The following is a 14,712-nucleotide window of genomic DNA, read 5'->3' as shown; positions in this document are numbered from 1 at the left end:
TTAATTTCTCTAGGCTTTTCTATTTTAGTAGAAAAGTTAAAATTATTTGCAATGCTCAATAAAACTTGACTCGATGGAAACGAGTATGAGAGGTATTTTTTCCACCTTGGAAAACCTTTACTTGATTATATTTATTATTTTTAGTATTTCTTTACTAATATTTCATGAATAATAATCTTTTAAAATAAATATCTATTGGATATATATTTTGATTACTTATATTTAACTATGTATAAGTGTTTTAATAAAATTCAATATTCAAACAAAATTAATGTTTATTTTTCTTAAATATTAACTATTAATTATAAATATAAAAATAATTTTTTTTATTAATGAAGAATCTCTTAACCCATTTCAAGTCTGATATAAAAAATCCTCTTCTACCCAAACTTGATTAATATAATGAAGGAATGAGAGAAGGATGACTTGTCTTAAATCAACTCCATTATCATCCCTACATGTTAGTGGAAAGAAATTTCTTGATATATCTATTGAGTGTCAAAGAGTCATCACAACTCAAAAGTTTAAATTGTTAGGTGAGACCCTACTATGTGATTTATATTATTTTTTAGTATGTCTCATCAAGTAAAAGCACCTTGAACTTAAAATTTACACAGACTCATCATTACTTTGTGTTTAATTTTATCAAATAAAATGAAAATAATGATATTCAAGCTTGTGATAACTTGGTTAAAAAGATCTAATAACATAAAGACAAATACCTCACTCTTAGTGTAAAGGAGATAATTTATGCTGTTTTTTTTATGTACAAATCATACAACAATCATTACAAATCATAATCTTATGATTCAAGCATAATATGCATAGTTGTGGGACTAATCATATGGCATAGATTGATAGTGGTCTAATTAAAATCAAAACACTTCCACTCCATGTAATCAAGATTATAAATATGTGATCCAACATCAATGCTCTTTAGATTTGAGATTAATTATGTACGTATTTGTATTTCTCCATTAAAAAAACCGTGAAGATCTTGACTTTCAACAAGCTCTGTCAATTGTGTTTTCCATAACAAATAATTTATTAAGACAAGACATAAGGAGACAAAAGCTACGTTTGGTATTGCGATAACTACTATGATTGTGGTCGGAAAAAAAAGTAAGTCTAGAAAAATCACTTTTAGTTGTGGTTGGTTTAATTTAAATATGTGTTTAGTAAAAACTATAGTTAAAGCTCATGTATAGTAAAAAGCATGCATAAGGTGTTTTGAATAAAGTTGTGGTCTAAATTGATGTTTCTAATGATAGTACCAAAAAGGATTGTGATTATTATTTTTTTAATTTTCAATTGAATTAATTTGTATTTCATAAATTTTACAAATAACTACACGAATTACAACACCTTTTTTATTGCCCCATTAAACTTACTTAAGCAAAAGAAAATCAAATTATTAATGGCTCTTACTAACAAATTCATCAAATTCATAGAGAAAAAGTTGTTATCTGATGTTATTATTATGGACGTTTACGATGAATAGATGGTTGGAGTTTGATTTCTTTATGTGCAAGCTTATTTGTTATAGTAATTGAAGGATATTAATAACATATGCTTTATAGATATAGGTACTCTAGTTTCTCAAGGAGAAGGAAGAAGGAGGCTATTGTTGTCAATTTTTTACAAACAATAATAAAGGCCCTAAGAAGAAATGAAAGACATTTTGGTAAGTTAAGAAAACGATAAAATAAAAGAGACAAGAACATTGATGCACCCCGGCAAAAAAAGCTGGTAAAGGTGTTGCCCAATAAATACGTTTTACTTTATTATTGTGGTTCACTGCTAACATAAAAGCAAACTAAAAAACAAACACCTCAAAATTACCAACTTTTAGTGTTGATGGATAAAAATACTTAGGACTTGAGGTTGATGAACCAAACATGTTTGAAATTGTTTTTTTTTTTTTGTAAAAATTATAACACTATGTTAAAAGAAATTTCTCAACACAGAATGTTAAGATGTTAGATAAAATTTTAAAATATAATTCATATTATTTTCTAATACTTATATGCTACTGAAGTTAATTATGTTTATTTATATTCTAGAATCCATTAATTGCAAAAAGATATCATGTTTAATAAAACAATTAACATAATTACCGCATGTTCCAAACAATTATGTTCATTACAGGCCATATGATTACAGCAGTTGACCATGATTATATCATAGTAGTTAAATCGGAAATCCCAGTAAAACGTGAATGTATATGTCCGTACCAAACATTCATAACTCGCAAGTCCAGTACTGTCTGTACTTATAGACCGAACACTCCTGAGGATACCTACGGCGACGGGCTACGAGGCTCTCGAAGGCAATTGCGGTGGTTGGAGGGTGGCTTTCTCTAGCTTTACTTGGCAAGGACGCTTGCGTTGTGCGTGTGACATCACCTTTTCTTTTTTGCCTTGCCTTTGCACAGCGCACGGTGCGACCACAAACCTCAATCATTACCTCGGCGAGGATTACATCTCGCCGCTGTTTTTCTCCGAGCTATTCATGGCTTTACTGCCATCTTCTATTCCTTGCCAGCAGCACACTTCGGCTTTAAGATAGAATTGGCTGGCTAAATGGATCTTGCTATATATATATATATATATATATATGGCCAATTGGTACTTTTTTTATTATTATTATCAAAGGTCAGATTTGTGGTCAGAATCATTTGGCTATATAATGATTCGACTGGAAATGATCCGATCCGAGTTAAAGGAGCGAATCAAGATGCATTAAAGTCTGATTTTGGAATATAAATGCCGGCTAGTATTCCGACAACACATGTCCTTCTTTCCTGAGACATTTTCTTATCCGGCGAGGCATGTTTTTCAATCCTTGTTGGCCCGTCAAGGCTTCTGTGATTTTATCTCTTGTTTTTTCCTCTTTTTCCTTGTTAGCAGCTAGCTAGGACTAATGATCTTTCGTCCTTTTTGGTTTTTCGTTGGGTAGCTATAACTGGCTACCCCAAGTACAAGATAAATCAAATATTCCAGTGACAAATAATTGGCCATTGATCAGAAGTCTTCTCTGTATACAAAAAATTGATGAAAAGTGAGAATCTCAGGGACTTTTATGTTATTTATTTAAGTCTTGAAGGTACTACAAGTGGTTTCTCTGCTGGTACGTGCCGGTAGGACTCCTTAGGAGCTAGCTAGGTAGATCCTTCCAGTCCCTAAAGTGGGTGCCAAATGTCGTCTTTAAGGTCATGTCCTTCATTTTTGTTTCCTTCTTTTCCTTGAATTTTAGGGTACGTAAGCTTTGGATTCAATCCCGATGGGACAAGTTACATTGTCTTATTATCAACCATAATTAATGATCACATGTTTTTTTTTTTTAAATGTTTTTTTAATATTAATATATTAAAATAATTAAAAAATATTTTTTAAATATTTTCTAAAATATAAAAGTTTTTAGAAATATAATCTAACTTTTTTTTTTTTATTGAATTGAAGAGAACATTTAATTACAAACCGCATTTCATAAAAATTCAAATTTATTTTATTAAAAATTTATTTTTTTTATATTTTGATATGTTGATCTTAAAAATAATTTTTTAAAAAATAAAAAAAATATCATTTTGATGTATTTCAACATGAAAAATATTTTAAAAAAACAACTGTAACCATACTTTTAAACAAGCATAGAGTGCCAAGATAAAACTTTATTAGGTTAATTTTTTTGGTTTGAATTCGTTAGAGATTTTTTAAAAAAAATAAGAATTTTAATGTTAATTGTCTCATTAACATTACTACATCATATGTTTAGCTTTTATAGTTCCAAAAAAAAAAAAAAGTTGCATGGGAATTGCATTATAAGGTGGGTAACCAAGAAAAAGTAGGTGGGCAATGTGCGTAAATGGTGAACTCCCTCCCACAAGATGGAGGGCATGACATGGAAGTATTAATTATTTTAAATTTGCTTTATTTTGCTCGGTCATGTCCAGTTAGGTCTCATTAACTTGATTTGCACATCGCACCTATACAAAATAAATTAAATTAATTAGTAGACGTGAGATCAGAAATATTCTTTTTTTTCCCCTTGAGAATTAGAAATGATGTATCATTAATTAAAGTTTTCATGCTTCTACAGTATTACAGAATTTCATCAATTCCTGTTAAAAGTATAGTTATGGTTATTTTTTAAAAATATTTTTGTATCAAAATACATCAAAATAATATTTTTATATTTTTTAAAAAAAATATTTTTGAAATCAACACATCAAAACAATATAAAATATACAAAAATAAATAAATTTTTAGCAAAAAAATAAATAAATATTTTGAAAATACAAGTATAACTGCATTTCCAAACGCTCTTTAAAAACCACTTTTAATTTTCTTGGGAAGATATTATAGAGAATATATAGTAGTCTTAAATGATTAACTGTCTACAACATTCCCATAAATGTATAATATTTATTCTCCTCTAAAAAAGTATCTCAACATCTTCAAATTTAAAGTTCCAAGTTTAAGTAATTAAGAGAGAGAGAGAGAGAGAAGAGAGTCCCGAGTCTATGTAATTATTTTCCAAGCATGTTGAAATTTTTGTCGTAGTTGTTGTCCTACCAAGACTTCGCAAATTAACACCACTAGCTAAGAGTTAAGCTATACTACTTTCACTATAAGAAGAAAATCTAGTAAAAAAATAGGGGTGTTCATATGGATATAGGATATAGTTAGATAAAGTTTGAATGTATAATTGTATTTAATTTTTAATATTTTATAAATTATAAACTTAATTTATTTATTTATTTGGCTCCAAGCAGATTGAATACATCATGTTAGGCTAGCTTTTTGTGTGGATATTACATATATCCATGAGTTTGTTTATATTGTTAATTTTCATAAGTCTATATTTAGAGTTAAATCTAAAACAGGAACTCTAAATGCCATGACACTCTCCATATTAGATTTAATTTTTATACCTTACACCACCATTAAAATCTAGTTATCTCCTCTCTTCCTTTTAGTAAAGAGACAAGCTTTTATTTGTCAGGTTAAGGAAATCTAATAAGAAACCCACTAACAAGAATTTTAGAGTTGAAGCATTATTAAATAAGCTCAATACATAAACTATCAAACATAAAGACAAAAGAGAGTTTGTTTAAGTAAGTGCACTTGTGATATCATTTCTTATGTTTTTTTCTTAACTCATTTTCATTTGAAATATTAATATTATCTAACTTTGACGGACTGAGTCGGGTTAGATCTATAATACAAATATTATAGATGAAATTTATTTTATTTTTTAAATCCATGTGCATAGCACATTACTTGCCCTTTGACTCAATGCTTAATTTCATGATGGTAATATAATCATAATTATTTGTTTGTTTTTTCAATACTTTTTCTTTCCCGTTGGTGTTAACACAGATACATGCTTGGTTGCTTACACATTGAAGGTTGTTGATCGATATAAATTGACTTGCCACTTTGAATCTTTTGTAAGATTTATAATATGAGACTGTAGGAGCTAGAGTGTATGTCCAGTTGCTTGCTTGCTAAGATTTTCTCTTGCTTGAGACTGTAAGATGAATTCTGGGCACCAAAGACTTTACAAAACTTCATTATTGTTGTCCATGCTCAATTAATTATTTTAATTTTTAAACTTGCAAGTTTCCTCACCCAGGAGTATATATAGAAAGCTCAAACATATATAATTCACCAAAATAAATCCTCCCCGATAATCATTTAATAGTGTTTTTAGTAAGATACACACACACATACAAGTGGAACGTAGGGGGCGATGGTAACTTTTGCCTCTCGTCTCCTTTCTTAAAGCAAATTGAAGCTAGTCGTCGCTCCTCCTTCTTTTAGGCCTCACACCGTGACAAATTCCTTTCCTTTTTGTCTTTCCGCCTCGGCCTTCTTACTTTCAAACCCTACTTTTTAGGTCACTGTTCATGCCCACTAGAAAAAGAAAAGTCTCTGCCTCTTCCACTCTTATGGGATGTGACGTGTCCATTTCAAGGGGCAGAAATGGAGCCTGTAGGCACGCATTGATCTTTCCAAGTGGAGATCTCTCCTAAGAGCAACGTGGAAAAAAGTAGGGTTCCTGCTGGAGTTTGCAAATCCACATCAGCCTCTGCTTGGCTTTTTGCATTTTCTCTTCTTTAGAGCTACCATTGGTTCTCAAGCGGATATGCTGGAGAACTTTTTTCTTTGTTTTTGCGTGAGAAAGATGTGCATTACTAAAAGGTATAGCTAGCTTACAACGGATTCATGATCTAGCAAATTGTTTTTTCTTTTTTTTTTTCAAAGGACCAATAAAATAGACAAAGCGACATCCCTAGTGATGGGCTCAAAGGTTGCCTTTTTTTTTTTTTAATTTTATTTCTCTGTGTAGGTAGCTAGGTGCATGTTACCTAGCTCCGAAAATGCCAGGTTATACTTTTTTACCGGATGATATGAAGGAGGTTGGCATATGAGTAAAAATCACTGTTTCTTTCTGGCTGAAAATGTAAGTGTCCTTCATTTGGCGTGATTTAAAGCAAATATATAATTATGACAGAGTTATTCTTCATGATAAGTCATGCTGGTTTGATATAATTCTTGAGAATTTACTGGAACTATATATTTCTTAATGTTGAACTCAAAGAACATGCATTAATATTTTTAGCTACAGCTATTTTTTGTGTTAAATCAACAATATTATTTCTAATTTTGAGTAAAAAATTAGTTTTTAATATATAAAGTAAAATTATAACTTTCAAATGAATTGTTTTTTTTATTTTATTGTCAAGCATATTTTAATGTGGTCTTCAAAGGTGTGGTGTGATGGCAAAGGGTTAAGATTTGCACAACAAGTCTCGAGTTCGAATCAGGACGTGCATCTCTTGTAAGAATCTGAGACAGACAGGGTTTTACTCGCTTACCTAGACTCACAAAATAGGCTTTCCAGGAGATAGAATTTTCTCGTATCCAAAATATATATATATATATATATATATATATATATGTAGTTATATGTGTGTGTGTGAGCAGTATAGTAATCCATCTAAAATCTTAAAATTTAAATGAAAAACTATATAATGTCGTCCCAAGCCATTATCCATGATCAATTGATTACCGAGGTAATTTTGTTAATGCTGGGGATATCTAACTATATAACATAAATTATAAATCGAAGAAAAATCTAAGCTTTTGTCACACTAGATAGATTATATTATTAATAGAAAGTAACACAAGGGTGGATTATCAATGGGATCGCCACTAAGCAAGTGGATTTACATTCCTTTGTTCTGTCTTAACTATACTCAGCATGATAGCCTATTTTTTTTTTACAAAATAATTACAAGAATCTTCTCTAACTTTATAGCCAACATTAGATTATTTATTGTCATGAGCCACCATCAAGCAAGTGGAGAGAATTGTTTTTTAATTTATATATAATTAAATATATTACTTGTCAAAGAACCATCTTAACCTAATAGCTTAAACTATTTATGCTTGATTTTTATCAAATAAATAAAAGTGGTGAGATTTATATTCATGATACTTGGTCATCAAAACTCTAATTGGATATCAAAGAACCATCTCAACCTAATAATTTAAACTATTAAATGAGATTTCAGGATATGATTTATATTATTCTCTAATATTAATTATTACTTCAAAATAAAAAAGATAGAAACAATAAGGACATAAAAAATATACTTCAATGTTTTTGTTTTTATTTTTAAAAAAATATAATTACTTTTATATTTTTTAATTATCCGTGTAATTGAATATATTTTTGTTATTTTTATATTCGTTAACTTTATATCCACACATAATATAATGAAATAATCAATTAATACGTTAATGCATTCAAATATAGATTATTCGATGAATAACTATGACATTTGCACATAGGTGGATATCATTAGCAGTAATAGACATCAACAGTACGTGATCGAATCTATTTTACGTGCATAAGATCTGAGTTAAAGAAATCGAATAAAGAATTGAAAAGAAAAATCTGGATTCAAGAAATGAGCTGTCTTGAGCCACACGGGACGGCCTAATCATTTGGAGGTAGCTAGGCAATATTATTAAAGAAGTGAAATACCTAATTAATCATTTGGAGGTAGGGACAATCTTGACGAAACTAGAAAATAGTCCAAGCCGACTCCTAGAAAAAGAAAACTACAGCATTATGGACACACTTGTACCTCGTTTTATTATTTTAAAAAATATATTATTTTAATATATTTTTAAACTATAAATATTTTAAAAAATAATTATTAGTACACTTTCAAGCACTCTAAATATATCAACAAAATGCAGAAAATAATTGTATATCATGTTTGGCTTTTCAAGCCAAACTTGAGGTAATTAATCTCTAGATTTTTTATATTCCATTTTACATCATCTTAGCTCTAATAGAATTCTTAAGAATTGAATCGAGTTCATAATTTTTTAATGATGTGTAAGAAGCGAGTTCGTAATTTTATGACCAGATTGAGAAATTATATAGGTTCAAGGTTTTTCTTGCTATTTTTCCCAAAAAATATATAAATAAAAAGAAGAAGATTGCAGTGAGGCAATTAATTTGACATCAAATTATAGAGGACACAGCTGTAACCAATGTTGTCAAAAAAATGACATTTAAAATTTTATGATTTTAAAACTCAACATATATTTAATATATTAAATTAGATTAAAACTTGAAAACTAGTAAAATCGATTAAACTCGGTAAAATCAGACCGATTTCACAAGTTTGAAAAAATTATAAAATTGTGCATTCTAGTAATTTGTACCTTAACATTTTCATTGTTTTAAATTTATATCTTGCAAAACTTGTGTAATTTGATAATCAAGGGCTTGATTTTGACTATAATTATTATAAATTTTTTTATAATACAAGTTATTTGTGGATTTTATTTTCGTAAAATTAAAATACATATTCATTCTTCATAATTTCTTATGTAAACTATTAGTATATCAATTGGTATATATTACTCTATTTTAGTTAGCAAATATATAGAATAAAAATTGTAAATTAACATACTTGACCCTTGGAGTAATTAATGTTAAATGGCCTATCAAAATTTGAAGGGGCTCATTTATTTTAAATGATGAAGTAAGTGGGTTAATTTGTCCAAAAAATAGAGGAATCAATGTAAATAAAATACAAGGTGTTTGGGCTTTTCTATTGTTTATTTTTATTTTTATTTTATTATGTTATATTGTTAATTATTACTTGATTGAAATTATTAATATATAATTATTTAAAATATTTTATTTATAATTTTATAATTTTACAAATTTATATTATATATTATATGTCATGTCAAAAAAAATATTTTTAACAACTTGACAACAACAATATCCTTGTCACCATGTGAGGCAAAGAGTCTGGCGGTGCTCTCTCCAACACCGCTACCACCACCTTAGCGGGGGCTTAGCCTGTTACTGAGCTTGCATGATCACAAACGACAAGTAGGCTGAAACTTACGCCAGCAACAATAGAATGCTGCTAAATATAATAATAAAATCTCTAATTGCTGAACAACTCAGCATATCTAGGAGTCAAAACTGCTCAACTCAACAAGCTGCTTCCTTGAAATATAGTCTTAGCAATTCCAGTGAGCGATTTCAGGTCTGTTCTTGTTTAGCTGAAAGGGAAAAATCTGTGGTTTGTTGAAGCTCTTTACTTGCCCGGAGGAATGCTCCCAAACTGAGGATAGTCGCCTGGGAATTGATTAAAGAGCACCTTTGTGGTGGGCTGGTGGCTTTTCACAGGCCCATTGGCGGCTAGAACCTGTGGCTCAAGTGAATAAAAAATTGTGGTGGTTAAAAGTTTATTCCAAATAAGTTGTCCTTGGATATATATGTTGAGCCATTGACTATAAATAATTTGTATTTATATAAAATGAATGTTAAAATTAATGTTTAGAATCATGCTTATGAATCTCACATGTAGTTAGTGGGTTGTCCCGGGATTAAGGTAATTCAGGGTTTTATTCGGGTTTCAAATTATAAAAATCCAGGGTTATAATTAACCCGGTCAAATCCATGTGATCTTCCTGATCAACCTGAAACCCAAGTAACCAGGTATAACCTGATTGAGATTTTCTTTTTATATTTTTTAATAAATTCAAAAAAAATATAAAATTAATTTATGAATGTAAGATAATTATATATAATCTATGAAAAATATTCCTCAGCGGTGCCTGGTTTTTCTTAGAAGGAAAATGCACCTGTAGATTGGCATGAATTTGTTTATGGACCTCCAATCCATATCCCTGTAGATTGGCATTTACTAGATAGGTGTTACACGCTTCGTTGCGAGCCGCTCTGACAATGTGGCCGAGTAGTCGAGCTAAAGAAATAGATTTGCGTTGTCGATCTAACACGTACGGGTTGAATAAATAAATGTAACTTAGAAGCATCAAAGCAGGCATTGTGGAACGAAAATGAAGGAAATCATAAAATGTATTGACAAATGCAACGTTTAACAGCACTAGTTGCATTTGCCAGACAGCATAAAAGGCCAAGTTAATTCAAGGGGAAAAGGCACGCTCACACACAGGCAAATGGCGATGGGTGCCAAGGGAGAAAAGGATGAAACATTAGCCATGGACGCTTGACAAATGTGTTAGATAAGGTTTTATAAGATATGATTTATATTATTTTCTAACATATTTTTTTAAGTGAAAGTTCTTTGTGCTTGAAATTTACACAGATTCACGTTACTTTGTGTTTAATTTTTATCAAATAAATAGAAATAATGAAATTTGAACTCGTGACTGTTTGGTCATTAAGGTTTTGATACCATGTTAAAGAACCATCTCAATTTAATAATTTAAATTATTAAATAAAATTTTATAAAATATAATTTACATTATTTTCTAATAAAATATATGACACATTAGCTGATGCGTAAGACAGTGATGTGCATTCCAGCACCTGAGCAAAATGTTATGAAAGAGAGTGGCAGGCCAACTTTCCGGAGCTTATTTTTAATGGGCCATCTAGCGCGCCTCACCTCCTTTTAGTGTTTTCCCCCCTTCAATTTGATTTTAAATTATTTAAATTAATTAATTTAAAATATATTACAAATATTATTTTATATCGATTTGAAATTAATTAATAATATATTTTAGATTTTATTTTAATAAATAGCATTTGATTTAAGTTATTCTTTTAATAAATTCATAGTAACTTTTTTATAATATTTAAAACATTTTTATACTAGCATGATTTAAAAAAAAAATAGTATTTGATAATTTTTTTTGTAATCGTTTATTTTTTTATTATATTATTAAATAAAAAATAAATTAAAAAAATAAATTTATTAAACCCAATTAAATCTATCATTTAGATTTTGGATTTAATAGGTTAATTTAATTGATTTAGATGAATTAAATATGTTTTTAATAACTCTTTTAAAAGAAAAAAATTTAAATTTTTTTTGTTTGCCCGCAACATTTATATAGTTATCTCTCATTAATTATTTCCTATATTCATCCACTAAGCAACGTAGCTCAGAAAATTGAAGATCAGTAATATCATTTATCTCTGTAATTCGAAGTTTACCTTGCAAGCCCATAGCCGTGCAAAGTTCTAGTTCTAGGTTTATAAGAGAACTTTATTCGTATGTATTCTATTTCCATACGACAGATATAAGTTCTTTTATGTTATTTTTCCTTTTTTTTTTCTTTTCAAGAACTGATTCTCACTTGTTCGCTTACTATTTTATTAATGTTAAGACCGAGCAATATAAAAGAAAATATATCCCACACCAATTACAACTGTATGTGTGAAAAACTTACGAGAGTGTTTGAGAATGTAATTAAAATCATGTTTTTTAAAAATTTAAATTTAATTTTATAATTTTAGATTATTTTAATAAGTTAATGTTAAAAATAATTTTTTAAAAAATATATATTATTTTAATATATTTTCAAATAAAAAATATTTTAAACTATAATATTTATAGTATTTTCAAACACACCTGCATATATTTAATCTCTTACAACCTTTGTCTAACTATGTAAACTTACACAACCTTGAAGACTTTTTCCCTCCATCAATTATGTGTTCATTTAAATTTTAAAGAGTCTCTTTTAAACATAATTACATGGGACTTGTTTAAGAAGTATATAAATTTAATCTTTTAAGAAGTACCCTATTCTCAACTTTCTAGTCTATCTATCAACCTGGATAAAAACTTAATCTTTGTAGAGTTTTCCGTATATAAATTTAAGCCATTAATTTGTAATTCCATGATAAAACTATTGTGCAACTTGGTGCAGATTTGCACCATGAAAAATCAGATGGTAGATGTATATACAACCAAGGATGGAGGCATCTTCAAGACTTGAGTAGGCTATAACCTACGTCAAGATTTTATCAATATTTTTTAACTAGTTTTATATATATCATAATTCTTGATTGAGTTATCAAAATATTCTAAAAATTTGCATGAAGTCTTCTAATATGATGCTTTAGCTTGGATTAAAATTTCAGAAATTTTAAAGAAATTCATAAATTTGATGAAAAATCACAATTTGACTAGTATTATGTAGGGGTGTTCAAAAAAACCGACCAACCGATTAAACCGAGAAAACCGAGAAAAAATTAACCGAAAAAACCGAACCGATAGAAAAAACCGAATAAACCGATTAAAAATTTTAAAAAAACCACCCGGTTCGGTTCGGTTCCGGTTTTAAAAAGCTTAAACCGATTGAACCGGACCAAACCGAACCGGTTTAATTGAATCTAAAATAAAATATAAAAAAAAACATCCTAAACCTAAATAATAAATACCCTAACCCTACAAAACTTTGCCAGCCGCCGGCCCCCCTCCAAAACCTTTCCACCCCACTCACCCTCCCCTTTCCTTTTCCCCAAAACTTCCAGCAACCCCATCCCTCCCTCCCCACTCTCTCTCCCTCCCAAAACCTTTCGAGCTGCTCACCCTCCCCCTTCCCCCTTTCCTTTCCATCAACCTCATCCCTCCCTCCCCGCTCTCTCTCCTCCCTTCCTCTTTTCCAGTGGTGCGCTGATGGACTGACCTGTCTTTCAGGAGTTGCTGAAGGTTTAACAACACCTTATGCGTATGTATGAGCTTCTAGTCCAAGGCTCTTCTTTGAGATGAATCTACGATGAACCGTCCATACCTCTTCGAAAAGGTTGTTGTGAAGAGTAAATAGAATTTGGTCGATGTTTTCCTCGGAAATGAAGGATGAAAGGCTGGCCGTGTGAGTTTTTGTTAGACATCTGTACCGCACTATTCAAACTTATCTTTGAGGCTGTCTGTACAAGATAGGAGTTCAGTAACTATAAGAAATCACCACTGTGTCGTTGATTTTCTAGTGGTAACAAACTCTATCCCCGTTTCATTTTCCCAGCATTCCTTCTTCTGAAGGGACTCGTGATTCTTGTGTGAGATTCTATATGCATCAGATGGTGCGTGATTCTCAATAACACTGTATGGACCAGTTTTCTTTTATTTAATTAGTTTCGGTTTTTCTGGTTTCTAAGGCTAAAAAACCGACCCGAACCGAACAAAACCGGTTCGGTTTGAACCGGTTTTCGGTTCGGTTCGGGTTATATTAACAAGAAATTATATTTTCCGGTTCGGTTGAATTTTTATGTTAAAACCGGACCGAACCGGACCGTGAACACCCCTAGTATTATGTTATTGGATAAAATTTTCAATTCAACCATCAGATTGAGTTGAAATTTTATAAGGAATCTTAAAATATATTGAATAAATTCTGGTTAAAATTTTAGGATGAATGGAACTTGGTAGTACTAACAAAAAAAAAAGATTGTCAAATAAAAGCAAAAAAACTTATTAAGGATAAAATGATTATTTTCCATTAAAAAATAAAAACAAATCAGTTCTTCCTTCCTTTTATGTGTTACTGACTGAGCAGAAACAGAATAGAAAAAGAAAAAAAAGAAAAGGTGAGAGAGAAAGAGAAAAAAGTAAGGCAAAAATATTAAAAAACAAATCCAAGAAAAAAAATAAGAAAAGTGAAAGAATAACCTTATAAATTTATAAAGTACAACTTATAAAACACTAATCTAAAGAAAAATCAAATGGAGGAAAGAGGAATTGAGAGAGGAAAAAAATTTAATTATTTTTTTTTCCAGTTGATATGAAATTATTGTTTTATCCTGATTGAAGGGATTGTTACAATATCGATTCATCAGATTTGATTATAGATGAATTATATTCAACAAAACATCTAAAGATGTAACTTCAATAATTAGTTTTTTTTTTACTTTCATTTTAATTTTATATACTTTTAAATTTATTTTTTATTATTTTGGGTAGTGTATTTGAATTAAAATTTTATTGTTAACTTTAAAAATTCATCATGAGATAATAATTGATGTTTAAAAAAAAATTATATATTTATTTAGTAGCCAAGGAGAGGAAAAAATCCTGGCCCTATACAACAATGGTCTGCCCAGATTTTGAAAACCTGTAATAAATCGGTATATGACTTATCCTACCATAAAAAGAAAAGAAATTTTAAAACTCTTCCCAAAAATGCATGATTATAGAATCTTGGCTTCTGGATTTCTAACCCATATGCAGATAACCTCTTAAGATCCAATAAGGCCTTCACCCCTTTTTTTTCTTTGCTCTTTTCCAATTATGGCCACTGCATTTAATGCTTTCTTAGCCCTTGTCACTTTTGCCATCTGTTATATAAACCTCCCATTGGGTATGGTTTAGAGCAAGAGTGAAAAGCAAAC

The sequence above is a fragment of the Populus alba genome, chromosome 6 (assembly GCF_005239225.2).
Source record: "Populus alba chromosome 6, ASM523922v2, whole genome shotgun sequence".
Taxonomy (NCBI): domain Eukaryota; kingdom Viridiplantae; phylum Streptophyta; class Magnoliopsida; order Malpighiales; family Salicaceae; genus Populus; species Populus alba.
The sequence above is the reverse complement of the archived record's forward strand: the minus strand, read 5'-3'. Positions refer to the sequence as shown.